We start from the raw sequence: 13,777 nt of genomic DNA, 5'->3' as shown, positions 1-13,777 counted from the left end.
TGTTCTGCGGGATGTGGCTGCAGAGACCAAAGGTTAGTGTCTGTTTTGGAAGGCAATTGTTTTGAATTGCAGACAGCAAACAGGCTGGTTGTTGGAGTTTAAAAAAGACTGTCATTACTCTGCTATGTAATTTTTAAATAAACACATTTAAGTCATTAAATATACACTCTTCAAACCTCAGTAAGAAGAACAGCAGAGTCGTTAGTTAGGCTTTAGTTCATCTGGTATGAGTTACAGCTGAGCTAAGGCACGTTACAAATAAGAGGAGGTATTTTCTGAGGGCAATCTATCTGCGATAACCTCTAACACAGCAGGAGACCAAACTCTAGAACATACCCACTTTATTGATGCATTTTGGTTTTGCTCTTCTTGTTACTGTTATATAACTCCAGAGAAATCCAGGGGACAAAATTGATCTCTTTGAACCTTCCATTTCCATGATTAAATGAGTCTATGAATCATTACAGAGGTCACCACACAAATGAATGTTTTATTAGGCACCAATGAATAGCTACAATAACAAACCAAATTTGCATTTGTACAATATTTCAAAAATTACAGACAATGAGGAGTATTTTCATATAGGAGCATATTCATTCCTCCCTTTCCTCCCCCACACCCAGACCCCGGTGGTTTCTTTCTTTTTCATTTATTCTGTAGTATGTTTAATTGGGTTTTGTTTCTCTCAAGAAATTCTTTTCTCAAACTCTGGTTGTTAATTTATAAGTGGCTTGCTGGTAAGGTCATCTGTTGAGCTCAGCTTTAAACTACCTATGTAGTCCACAAAGAATTGAGGAGGAGTCAAGAAGGAGGATAAGCATTGCCTAGATAGGGCATGTGGAATATATTTCATCTCTCTCAATGTAATGACATTAATTTAATTAAAAATCCAGGCTGGCTAGTACAATTTATAGAATAACATGACTAATATTGTTATGCTTATGTAAGCAGAGAAATTAATTAAAACTTTGAAGCTTACTTGGCATAATGAAAGCTCATTTTATGCTGGTGAGAGATTAAGGAAACCTTCTTGGTGGGCTCTTTTGCAGAAAGGGAAATAAACTTTCCTTGTCCCATTCTACAACCACAGAGCGTTTAATTAAAATCAGTGGAGAAAGTAACAGTGGGAAAATGAAAGCAGCAAGAAATATTTTTGTTAATATATTAGTGCTGGAAAAAGAGTCTGGGAATAGCTAGAAGGAGTCTGACATCAGCTCTGCTGGTGTGAGAGATAAATGGGAGTGTCATTTGTTATAGGAGCTGCACTGATGTGAGGGATGGGATGAAGGAGGGATGAAGTCAGGGGAGCACTGGTGTGGGGGGTGAGCTCCTTTGTGGCAACATTACAAGATACTGTAGGCGCTGAGTGGGACGGGATGACTCCCTGCCTGTTTTCAGGGAAGGGATGCCAAGGTCAGATCCTCCTCCCCGTGGTCTTGGTTGTCATTTCTTTTTGTTTGTTATTTCTCATATCTGCAGTTACTTACCTTTCTGAACAGCAATAAGATATCACTGTGAACCATAGTGGACTTTTATAGTAGTCAATGTGGAGGTAATTCAAATAAAAATCAATCTAACACTGCAAAGTGCTTATGTATTTGGCCATATATGTATACACAGATACATGTACACATAAATGTAGGGTGTGGATTCCTCTTTAGTATGCATCCATATTTCCTGACCAAGGGACCACATTTCAGTGACCAAATGAGGTCACTAGTGAGCAGTCTGCACTAACAGTAATAAATCTGAGGATGCTCTGACTTGTGACAAGGACTGGTGCAGGCCTTCCCAATTGTTCAGGTGAAAATGGATTAGATGGTAAGGGCTTAACTGCACCACCCTAAAGACGCTAAGCTCCTATGTTGGATGAAAGCTTTCAGTGTCCCTAAGGGGAGACTGCCACACAGGCTTAATGTCACTTGGGTGTAAGGAGGAGAACTAAATGCCAGACATGGTACAGCTGAAACTGCAGACTTTTCTAGGTCTGGATATTGCTCAGGACTGTCTTAAAATAAATAAATAAAAATAAAAATCACATTCAACATAACTATATAGACTTAGTAAAATAAAAAAGAAAGAAAATCCCCTTCATTTCTAACAGGATCATCAGAGTAAACATAAATGTATTATAAATTCAAAGAAACAGTGGAAATAGTGCTCTTGGCAAGTACAGGGAGCTCTTTGTACCTCATGTTGCCACCTGAATCTTCCCAATCTGAATATTTTATTTGAAAACCAGTTGCCAGAGCTCACACCTGAGTGTTCCACATCTCTCTAGAGGGAGAAAAGTCCATGATGTGTGGCTTGCTGGGAAAAGCTCTATCACAGCTAAGTGGATTTTAGCATCTGCAAGTCCAAAGGCTAAATGAATAAAATTCAACATTTATTAAGATTTAAGCTAATTACCAAGCTTATTATTTTAGGGGACGAGTATGTCAGGTTGATGTTAAAAGGCTTGATTTTAAGTGGTTGTGATGAGTATTTCCATTCTTCAGCATAGGTTTGAAGGATTCTCCATATTCAGGTGTCTTTGCCAGGTTCTGCTCTAGTCCAGGGTGTGCCAACAGCGCTGATTCCCTGTGATGACTGAGAGATAAGCCTTTTTAGGAGGTTTAAGCACAATACTATCACACTGTAGCCATTACTGTCAGGTCCATTTACAAAATGGCAAATGTGATTAAAATTTAGGCCAGGGCTGAGAGTCCATGTGGAGTCACTCTTCTCTGTCTGTGTCTTAGCTCATACACCTTCAGAAACTACTCCAGAACAGCCCTCATTTTCTGTGTCTCTCTCTGCTCTTGAGATGGCATTTCCCAGGTAAAAGTTCTGAGACTGCATCCATAGCAGCAGATACAATGAACAGGGCCTTCCTGTTTCCTTGTTTCCCGTTTCCCTGAACTTCAGAAACGTAACATGGCACAGATTATGACTTTGCAACTAAACCATTTTCCTCCCAAAAACAACATGGCTTTTGTCCACATGTCAGTTGAACACAGTCCCTGGCCTGTTCTCTCCCATACCAGGAGCGGTGCCAGCAAATGCTTGGTGCATATGATCAGGAGACAGTGCACAAGGCCCACTCAGTGTGCCCGTGGGGATGTAAGTACTTAAACAGCCTGGGGATGTTAACAATAAGTCTCACATATCACCTATGGAAGTGTCTGAAGACTATGTGTGCAAGCCATTTTATGATTCTACGATTCTGATTCTGTGATGACTGCATGAACAGTTCAGCAGGACCTCAGAGAATTTTTTCCTGAAAGTCTTGACACTTTCTACCAGAAGTCAGAATTTCCTCAAAATGGAGGGAGAGTCAATGGATTGGTCAAGGTAATGGCAGGAAAAAAAGAATGGAGACGAGGGTGGCAGCACTAAATGAAATAAGAAGCTAACAACTTCTTGTGTGTTTTGGAAGTGTGGAAGTAAGGACTATATCCTCCACTGAAGCAAAAAGCCAGAGTCGTAATCCGCAGTTCCTTCTTGCACCACTAGTCATAAGTTACCGAATTTATGCGTAGGGAAACAAGACAAGCCCTCTGCCTTTGCACAGCAAGTCCCCTGAAACCATCATGTAACATTTTTACCAGCTTTGGATGACTTTCATTTTTTCTTATTTCCACTGTGCCAAGGACCAGAGCCACTTCCCTATCATCAGCACCAAGAATGTAACAAGCAGCTCTTAGGAGCCTCTCTGAACTTAAGAGCTCCAGTTATGGAAGTGGGTTCAATATTTCTAGAGAGCAGATAAACAGATAAGTATGTTATTGGTGTTAATATTTACACACCTCATGATTGGCAAATGTTACACTAATTGTTTCATTTAACTGCTTGTATGAAGTATTGGCCCTCTACTACTAGGAAATTAAGACAATTAAACACCACAACCACTAAGCAAGAAATTTGCAGTGACAACTGAATGATTGGGGTTTTCCTGTCCACCCAAAGAACAAAGTCCCCAGGCACAGCAGGTGATTGGCAAATACTGATGAAGCAGCAGATGCACAGAGGAGTCCTTCCCTTGTACAATAGGTCAAGCTGGCTGAAATGCCTTTAATCAAAATATCCCCACTGACCACATGGCAGTGCTGAGCTGATATTTTGTGGAGGACACACTAAAGAGTGTTGTGTGCATACATGTTTTTCTTCAGGGAACTCTACATCAGATGGCAGGTTCAGATCTTCTAATTTATGGGATTCAGAACAAAAATGGATTTGGGCTTGCCATTTACCACAAAATGCTGGTTTTTACATTTCAGAAGTTTGAAAACAACCATTTGATGTTATCCAAGGTTTTTTTGTTTGGTTGTTTCATTTGTATTCAGCTACTATGCTGAAATTTTGTTTTGGGACTTCCTTATTTTTCTAGTATTTTGATTTTTATTTCCATTCTGTAACAGAACTTGATTTAGATATATTGATGTGTCTAGCTGAATGAAAATACGCTTTCCCAGCCTGTGTGTGCTATGAGTGATTTTCTTACAGATGGGTCTCAACTAGCCCCAGAGCTGTGAACTTGGAAGCTGTTTCAGTGCAAGCCTAAACTCTGCCTGGCTCCTGACTTTTGTGGAGGACAAAGTCAGTACCTTGGTTCTTCATCACTGAAACACTGTGAATATTTTTCATTGAAGTAATTGGAATCTTGGTCATCGATACAGAGTAAAAGGATGGTCTTCACACAAAATTTTATTATCTACACACTTTTGTAAGACAAAGGCAGAGGTGTGTAAAGATGAAAAAACTGAAAGATAACAAAATTAGAATGCCAAAAAGCTAAGCATTGCTTGAGATTTCTGTAGCACCCACAACGAAGGAAAGTTTTTAAGAGATTTTGGAGCTAGATACACAGAATCATAGAATCATTGAATATTCCAAGTTGGAAGAGACCCACAAGTATCATAGAGTCCAACTCCTGGCTCCACAAGATTACATACTTCATAACACAGAGATTTCTAGATTTCATCTTTTGTTTAAGCCAGGTCTTCAGGAAAACAGAAGAGCATCCTCAGAAACACTTCAGGTTCATGTAAAAATTATTTTCTTCTCAACTTAATGCCAGGAGAGAGACAAAAAGTAGTGCATTTTCTCCTCCTTGCTTTCTCACTGTTTATCAAAAGGCACCATGTGAGAAGAACAACGTCGAACAGCTCCTGCCTGTGGCATTGCACAAAGGTGTAGTCAAGGGAGGAGAGACTGTACCAGGTGCAGTCAAATATCAGCTATGCTGCTCAGACAAACACTGTGTGCCAGAGCTTCCTGCCCCAGGGCACTCCACATAGCCAAGAAAGCATGTATGCCATTCCATGTCTCCATCAATAGCCTCCAAGTGAAGATGGACACAAAGAAACCTCCTCAGCATCTAACTTTTGCTGTTCCCAACATTTGTTCTGGTGTCAGTGAGGACTTTGAGGTTTGCTGTGTGTTTATTTGTTTTCAATCCTGGGATGCTGTGTGATCTTTTTTAAGCCAGAAGATGCAAAATGCAGCTTTGTCTTCAACAGTTTGTGTGAGTGGCATTGACTGATGCCTTTTGGAAGCGCACCCCGGGGGCTGGGAGATGTATGTAGCCGAGTGTTTGTCTGGGTATCGTTTAGCAGCATTTGTACCGAGCTGGTTTCTATTATTCCATATGTCAGGAAGAACATTTGCGCTTCCAGACCACTAGATGATGATGGTACTGTAATTACAGCTGCATCTTAATTAACATTCCCACATGAATAAAACATTAGTATGATTATTCTTACATTTTTATCCAGGGTGCTGTGGTCACATCTCATTGTAGCTACTTTTGTAACCAAATGAAACCACGTGCTTTAACAAACGAAGACGAAAAGTAAGCGTGGAGCATCAAATCACCTTTTTCCCATTTATAACTTGGAGTTGAGTAGGGGATTCATTAAAATGTTATGAAGTCCCCTAAAAAACTCTGTGTAGACAGAATCATGCAGTTAGTAGGAGATCTGAGAGTTTTATGCCTTCATTTTATGCTCTGCTAGGTCTGTGAAAGTTAGGTACACTTGCAAATGAGGATTGTGAGTTGCAAATATTGGACATGTAATTATGACTTTAGAAAAGGAAAAGTAACCTTCATGTGCAAATCTCGCATATTGCATGTACACAGAACATTTATGCCATAGCAGCAATATCTGTGTGGGCACTTGGAGCTCCAGATGGTATAAAGCCAAGTTGATGCCCCTTTTGTTCTGTGCTTGAGGTGGATGGCTTTCCAATCATCTGCACTGCTGCCCTGCATTCTTTACAATGTGAGCTGGACCAGCAACAATCCATGAGAGCCTCAGGCTTAAGAAGCCTTTTCAAGTGTGTCTAAACTGGAGCCAAAGGTGTGACTACAGCCCACAGTAATGTAGCTGAGGTAGCTTCATGTGGCATGGCCCAAGTGCTGATAGCAGTGTGGCTGCAGTAGCATGTAGGTGGGCATGAGCTGCAGAAAACCACAGAAATGCACACGTTCTCCTGCTTACATTCAGTATTATGAATTCTTGTGTTTTAGTATTTGCTGGCTCTTGCTGTAATTTTATCTTTGCGTTGGTAGAGGGAGGAAGAATATTTGTAAGTCTGTATTCTAGCAGCTCTCAAAGTAGTTGAACTGTCACTGACCTTTATTTAGAGCAACTTTTGAATCTTCTTACCAGTTTCAGCCAAAGTTGGTGGGGTCACAAATGTCTCTGAGATACCAACTTCTTTGAAGTTTTGTTTAAAATGATGTTTCAGTGGAGAATGACAGAGAGAAACATCAGCATTTTCCTGTCAGAGAAAAGACTGGCAGCATGAATACCACTCCCATACAACACACCAGGGAAACCTCACCTGAGAAAATGTAAGAGCAAGGGTTGGGTTTGCTTCAGATTCCAGAGGGACATAGGTCAGAGATCACATTTTCTTAGATACACAGGTCAGCTGAAGAAAAGACCAGGGAATCATGTTCTACTGCTCCTTAACCTACATTAATAGTTTAGGAAAGTAAGGAAACTTTAGACTTCGTACATTTATGTAGCGTGTTGAGAATAAGAGAATTTGACATTTTTTTCATGAAATCTAAGGACGAGAATGAGAGCACTACCACTGTAAGGATCTTTCACCGTGGGCTGAAAAAGAATTGAAAACCATGGAGTATGTGCTGTGAAATCTGTTCATAATGATAGGTTACAAGTTATTACCATAATGGCTGTGAATAGCCTGAACCCAAGTTTGAATCATAATAAGAATAATAATAGGTAGCTGCACATTCTCATTTTAGCTAGAGATAGTCTTCCAGAGGACACTTGGTTGAGGCCACAATTTGCTGAACGGTTTGGCTTCTTGAACACGGGGTTTATCTGGCAATCATGTGAGCAAAGTAAAACCATAGCTTCTTTTTATAGCAGCCTCAAACTTGACCCACATATTGGCATAGGTGACATAAGTGGTAAAACCCAGTACTCTTTTCTACAAAGAGGGCACCAAGAGGGATTCAATTGTTTCTACCATTAGCCTTTTAAGTCTGGTATATCATAAGCATCCTCCCATCATATGCAATGCAAATTAGTCATCTAACATATCTTTGAGAATTCGAGTCTTAGCCTTGAGACTTTTACTTTGTGCAAGAATTTCCAGTAGTTTTTGAGGACAAAGGGTGACAAGAAAGTAAACTGAAATAGGCTGCAAATACAAGGTAAGGTATTGAAATTTTAGTATGGTTGCACAGCTCACCTAACCACCTAACCATCATCTAACACCAGACTCCCACTTAAATGTGAATTGCCAAATGTCTTGTCTTTGCTGTTCCTCTAACCCTAGTTAGTATAATGTGACTTAAAAGTGCATCTTTTCTGTGCAGATATAGATTAATTTGATAAGGAAGAAGGGAAATAGAAGAAAATGACAAGTGATTTCTGATTTATATTTGAAGAAAGGGAGTGTCTGGGTTCTCTGTGGCATTGCTAGCTTCAGGGGCACGAGGGTCACCCAACAAAGAAATGTGTTTTGCTTTTACACTGTTCATTCCTTTTCTTTCTATTTTAAATGTTCTCCAAATTTCCTGAAGCCTGAGTGTGTCTGTTTTTCTTCCCCATTTTTTTCCTATGCAGCTGCATCTAGATCCTGCCAGAAAGTGAATGATCCTGCATCTCCATCTCAATCTGCAACTAAGATCTGGACCCGAGATCATGACCATGGCTAGTCTTTGTAATGAGTTTAAGGCTTCAGAACATCTATGCCTCTGCCTTACTTCAAGATTTAGGATTTGATGCTGAATCTTTCAGCTCAGTTAGTTTTTAGCTAAGTTACAGAAAAGGCCAATGAGTGTAAATTGAAACCTCTTTGACTTTCCTTTTGCTCATTTCCTTGTTTTATGGCTTTAGGCCTTTCTCCACTGAAGTGTGTGCCCAGCCAGCAAGTATCTGAAGAGACATGTTCAAGAGCAGATGGTCCAAGATGAGCCTGAATCTCACTAGTTGATGATCACCTCAACACCTGGGATATGGGAAATATTCTCTATTACAATTAATTTTTTTTTTTTCCTTGTTTCCCATTCCCTTGGTTGAGAAATCTAACTCTCTGGAGGATACAAACACAAGTAATGGAAGTCTTCGGTTGATGATAGCTCTGGTCACACAAGAGCTTTCCTCCACAGTAGTTTCTCTGTGCTTTGTTTCTTGTTGTTTTGTTTGTTTTAACAACCACATTGTTTGTAGCAGCAGAAAATACAACTTTATGTAAAAAAATAAAACAGCAACAACAACAAGGCAGCACATACACTGGATTAACCTTGTGAGAAACTGGCAAGAGAATGCCCTTCCTTAAATTATATACTTGCACTCCCCCACAGCTGTGATAAAATAAAATGAAAAAGAGTATCTTCAATTTTTCTTTCACCAGTGTGTTAAGATGTTGTCAGGCCAGGCCTGGTGGTAGGGCAGCAGATGACTAATAGCTGTGTTTTTTAATTAAACACTATCAGAAGAAAATGATAGATTAGTGTACCCACCCCCTGCATTTCCCAGAACATTTCAAAATTACTTTTTGAAAAATGGACTTCAAAAGAAAAAAGAAAAAAAAGAAAAAAGAAAAAAAAGCATGAAACAATGGTGGGAATTTCTTGTCTTTCTTTCTGGACCAGAATAAAAGCTTTCTGGCTGTCAGAGAAGGAAAATCTATATTTACTTATTTATTTATTTATTTATTTATTTATTTATTTATTTATTTATTTATCACATTTTAACCAATACAGCTCTGACTTGTACCTGGATGGGATTTCTGTGGCAGAGCTGGATCTCACCTTCATAGGTCTCTGTCTTACTGCAAGCATTTCTACTGCCACAAGAGTTGTTTTTCATCGGTAAATTAGCTTCCTGCAGCAAACTCTTCAGTTGTTTTGGAGGAGGAGGACGGACACTCAAGATGCCCAACAAGAGGATGTTGAGTTCACTTTCTGCTGCAGATGAACACTGAACACTTCTTAGAGGAGAAGGCACAACATGATTCGTCTCAATAACTTCAATGCACTGCTGAATCTAGATTAAGTGCCTTGACTCTCTCGATGGGCAATGGGGAGAAGAAGGTCATTCTGGACAGTCCTGGGTTCACACATTAGCCTGAGGATGTTTCTTGTGCCACAGCTGTAAAGTGGGAGAATTTCACCAATCAGAACCTGGACATTGTGTGATGAACATGGTACTGCAGTCATTCAGCTGCACAAGCAACTGCTTACAGAATAGCTTTCGGTATGTGGGCAGGTTCTGATCACTTATTAGAGGAGAACTGCTGCCTGCTTTTCTTTGTCCCTCTTTTGTGGCAGGAATGCCACATAAAAGCCCAGCTCTTCTTCCTCTTTCCTCATGACATTATTATGTAAATCATTGTATCACTAAGAATAAGCTTATGCCTGAGAAGAGATGTTATCTGGGATTCTCAACTTACAATTTAAAAAAAAAAAAAAAGGAAATTAAAGGAAAGAAAGTAGCATTGTAGTCATTGTTTCCAAAGAAGAGGTGTTGGCTTTTGTGATATTTAAAACCGTAAAATCTGGAAATGATAACATGTGGAAGGTTGAGTGCGCCCCACATTTCTACTGCTGAGACACACTGGGAGTGAGGGGGGGAATGCTTGAGCCCACAACAAAGAATAACTTTCTTATCCAGAAGCAGCTCATAATTGAGAACTACAGTTCTGCGCCTACAAAAAATAAGGGTTCAGAACCTGAAACTGTGCTTTAAGCAGAAACTGAAACCAAATATTTCAGTGCAGATGACTGCATCGCCATTTTCTCTTGAAGAACCTCTGGCCCTTTTTGTTATGTTCAAGCACTCAAACCAGGAGGACTGCCAAAAGGTCTCCAACTTCCATCACTTTCAAAAAACAGCTTAAATTTTTTAAGGTTTTCATCCAAAAATAAAGGCCATTAAAGTGACTAAAGCCTTTCAGAGGGCTCCTTATGAGTTCCTCTTCTCAGTAGATGAGCTTAGATTCTTCCTGAGATACACATCAGGTTCTGAGTGTTATTCTGGATTCTGTCCAGAATGAACAAGTGGTGGGGAACAGGAATGCAATCTGCAGATGAAATGGGGACATCATTAACTTTTTGTCCTCATTGTTATTTTTATTAGTGATGGATTTGGCCCCCAGAAGATGGTGCATTTGTAATGAAGAAGATGCAAACAGCCTGTAAGGCATGCTATAAATTTGAGAGACTGGAAAATTGGGCTTGTGCCCAGATGAACGATTATTTTTTAAAAGAAATGCATTTATATCTCTCCTTCCTAACTGAAAATATGTGTCAGTATTTAGAGACAGGAAAACCTTCTTTATCCTTGTCTCTGCTGCACGTCTTTCTTTTTTCTGAGACTTCTCCATCTTCAGATACAGCACACACATCCCTTGTAACACACAGTATTTCAAAGTAGCAGAGTCCTGGCCATTAGCATCTTGGTGCTAACATCCTGGATGCCTTGCTGCAACAAGTTTTGAGCAGCAGCATACATGCCAATAAAATCCTGCTTACATGCAATGGTGAGTGAAAATAGGATTGAGGCTCTTCCCTGTGCCAGCTGTATAACTTCTGTCCAAGGAAATTCAAGTGATGTGCAGCACTTCTGCTGATGCTGATTAATTTCTAGATCCACCTAAGGTTGCAAGAGAAAACAGAAGATATGGTGGGAGAAGATAATTTCTCGAAATCTTTTCTCTGGACATACTCTGAATGCATTTAGAGCAAAATGCCACTTCATGAGTGAAATAAAAGTAAAAGGCAGTTACGTTCCTAGAAATTCCTCCGCTTAAGAGTTCAGAGGCCTTGCATGTAACATGGTGACACAAACAGAGGGCCCTTGTATGCCTGTCACAGAGCCCTATGGCTAGCAACAAAAACACAGGCATTTCTAAATTAAAAGATCATTTCTGTATCGCTGAGATATACACAGGGCTAACTATTTTCCAGAGGCCAGCTACTGCACCTCATATAGCTGACCGAGCTTAAAATGGTATGAAAGAAATACAGTTGCTTTCTTGATGTGATGTACTTGGCCTCATGAAAGGGCATTTTGTTAAGGTGTGCACAGAAATCTTAGAAAGTGCTTACGAACACAGATATGATCCCTGGGGGAAGGCAACAAACCTGAGGAGAGAAAGTGTCGTAAATCACAGGACTTCATATGCTGCTCATAAATCTCACATTGTGATGGAGATCTGATAGGGCAGGAGGATGTCTGAGTACTTTTGCTTTGCATAACGCAATACACGATATTAGCATCTGCACAGTAGTGAAACAAGATGAGATTTGCATCTCATTTTAACTCCTCCATGCTATGGGTAGGTCAGACGCTGACTACAGGCTTCTTGACTACATCAGTGCAAATATGAGAAAAGCCCTCAGTTTCACAAGTTACTCCAAAAATAAACTCTCCTAGTGAGATGAGAGTCTGACCCTGCTCTAGTTCCGAATGATGCTATTTTGACATGAAATAATATTATCAGCCTACAGATTGAAGTCAAACATCTGTGCATGCTACTCACAATAATTTGTAGATATACATATGAATGCTTATTTCATATTTGCATATTGTGCATATTTTCATATTTGCATATTTGGAAGATGCACTGTAAATTTTCATGTGCCTGGGGCTGTCTGAGAGGTAGTTTCCACTAGACAATGGTTGGACGTTCCTCAGATAACAAGATTCTGATGGCCATTAAAGCAGTAAGGAAAAGGAGTTGCCCTGTGCTCCCTCTTGCTCAGCCTACATGATGAAAAATGTCTTTCTTGGCTCCCAGCATTAGTAATGGTGACTTAGACTGAATTATGATTTGCATCATCCCTGCAGATGCCTCCCCACGGGGAGCCCAGCAGCTCTTAGGGCCATGTATGTAGGCTCTCCTGTGTGCTTTGTCTTCTCCATTTGCGTGCAGCAGAGATGTGAAACCCTGCCCCGTCAACCTGCTCCATCAACTTGCTCCATCACTGTCATTTTCAAGAGGATGTGGCTGCAGCTCCAACAGATTAAGCCACCCAGATCTGCAGGCTGGAACTTCACGAAAATTTGCTCATGTACATTTGGAGACAGCCCATGGGCTCACAAGCTTATTCCTTACCTAGAGCAGAGTATGTGAAATTATTTTCACTAGGGAATTGATTTTGATAGGGACTGGACATTCTAAACGCGCTGTAGCTATCATAATGCAGGCTAAGCAAGTGAACATATATCCTGCTTTCTTTGTTATTTCTTTCAGCTCAAGCATTGGTGAATTTATAAAAAAAACTCCTCTAAATTCATTTTCTCTCTTTTATAAACCCAATACATATATCTATGCTTTCAGAACCTGAGAGAAAGGATGACTCTGAAGCTAATTCATGTCCCTTATCCACTCTCACATTAGCTATGAAAGGCAGTAGATGCTTTCTTCTTTTCCAGCACATTATCTGTAACATATGTTTGCTGCATAGTAATTTATTCTAATGCAGGAAGAGGATATTTTCCTAGTGATGTATACTTCTGAGAAAAGATGAAGTGTCTCTCCTTTTTAACAAGCATAGGCAGTTGCATGAGAAATCAGCTTCCTTTAATCTGTCTCAGACAGACCCAACAAAGCTGGTAAAATGGCCTCGATTCTCTCTGTTCTTGATAAGCATAGCAAGGATCTCTTCTTGTAGTGTCCAGTGTTTCACTTCTACTTCATGATAAGAAATAGGAAGCTAGCCTAGAGTAATTTTATTCAATTTAACTATTGTAAAATTGTTTTATCTCCTGCAGCATACAAAGTTTTTTGAGTTCTTTAATTTATAGAATTATCCATGTTTAAAGAAAATATTCTCCAAGCCACGGCCAAATGCTGTACAGTTCTGCATACAGAAGAGAAAACTACCCAACAAATCTGAAAGCGTACGTTGTTTGATATTGCATTTCTCCAGTTTTTACAGCTCTTTCCCTAATTTCCAAAGGTTTGGGGTTTTTGTTTGTTTGTTTGTTTTTGTTTTTAAAAAGAAAAAAGAAATAGTTGCATCTCATACTCAGAAAGGGTCTGCACCAGAGGGCGGTGGCCATGGAACGGGCTGCCCAGGAAAGACCTGGACACAGTACTCCAGATGTGACCTCACAGGGGCAGAGCAGAGGGGAACAATCCCTGCCCCGCTGGCCACCCCTCTGTTGATACAGCCCAGGGTACAGTCAGCTTTCTGGACTGCAAGAGCACATTGCTGGCTCATGTCCAGCTTTTTGTCCATCAGAACATCCAAGTCCTTCTCTGCAGCGCTGCTTTCAATGAGTCCGCGCACACATCCGGGACT

At 40.1% G+C, this 13,777-nt stretch overlaps 1 long non-coding RNA gene across 1 annotated transcript; it reads right to left on the bottom strand.

Annotated features, from left to right (window-relative positions):
* Positions 1 to 8,367: 8,367 nt before the first annotated feature.
* On the bottom strand, positions 8,368 to 13,536 carry LOC146544534 (uncharacterized). Its single transcript, XR_014882792.1, has 3 exons — positions 13,502 to 13,536; positions 11,000 to 11,120; positions 8,368 to 8,472 (listed from the first exon to the last, which is right to left on the bottom strand). It is a non-coding gene; the product is annotated as an uncharacterized LOC146544534 (long non-coding RNA).
* Between the last annotated feature and the right edge of the window lie 241 nt (positions 13,537 to 13,777).

Source organism: Meleagris gallopavo, chromosome 4 (genome assembly GCF_905368555.1).
Source record: "Meleagris gallopavo chromosome 4, MGAL_WU_HG_1.1, whole genome shotgun sequence".
In the NCBI taxonomy this organism is placed as follows: domain Eukaryota; kingdom Metazoa; phylum Chordata; class Aves; order Galliformes; family Phasianidae; genus Meleagris; species Meleagris gallopavo.
Note: the sequence above shows the minus strand (reverse complement) of the source record. Positions and strands in the feature narration are given on the sequence as shown.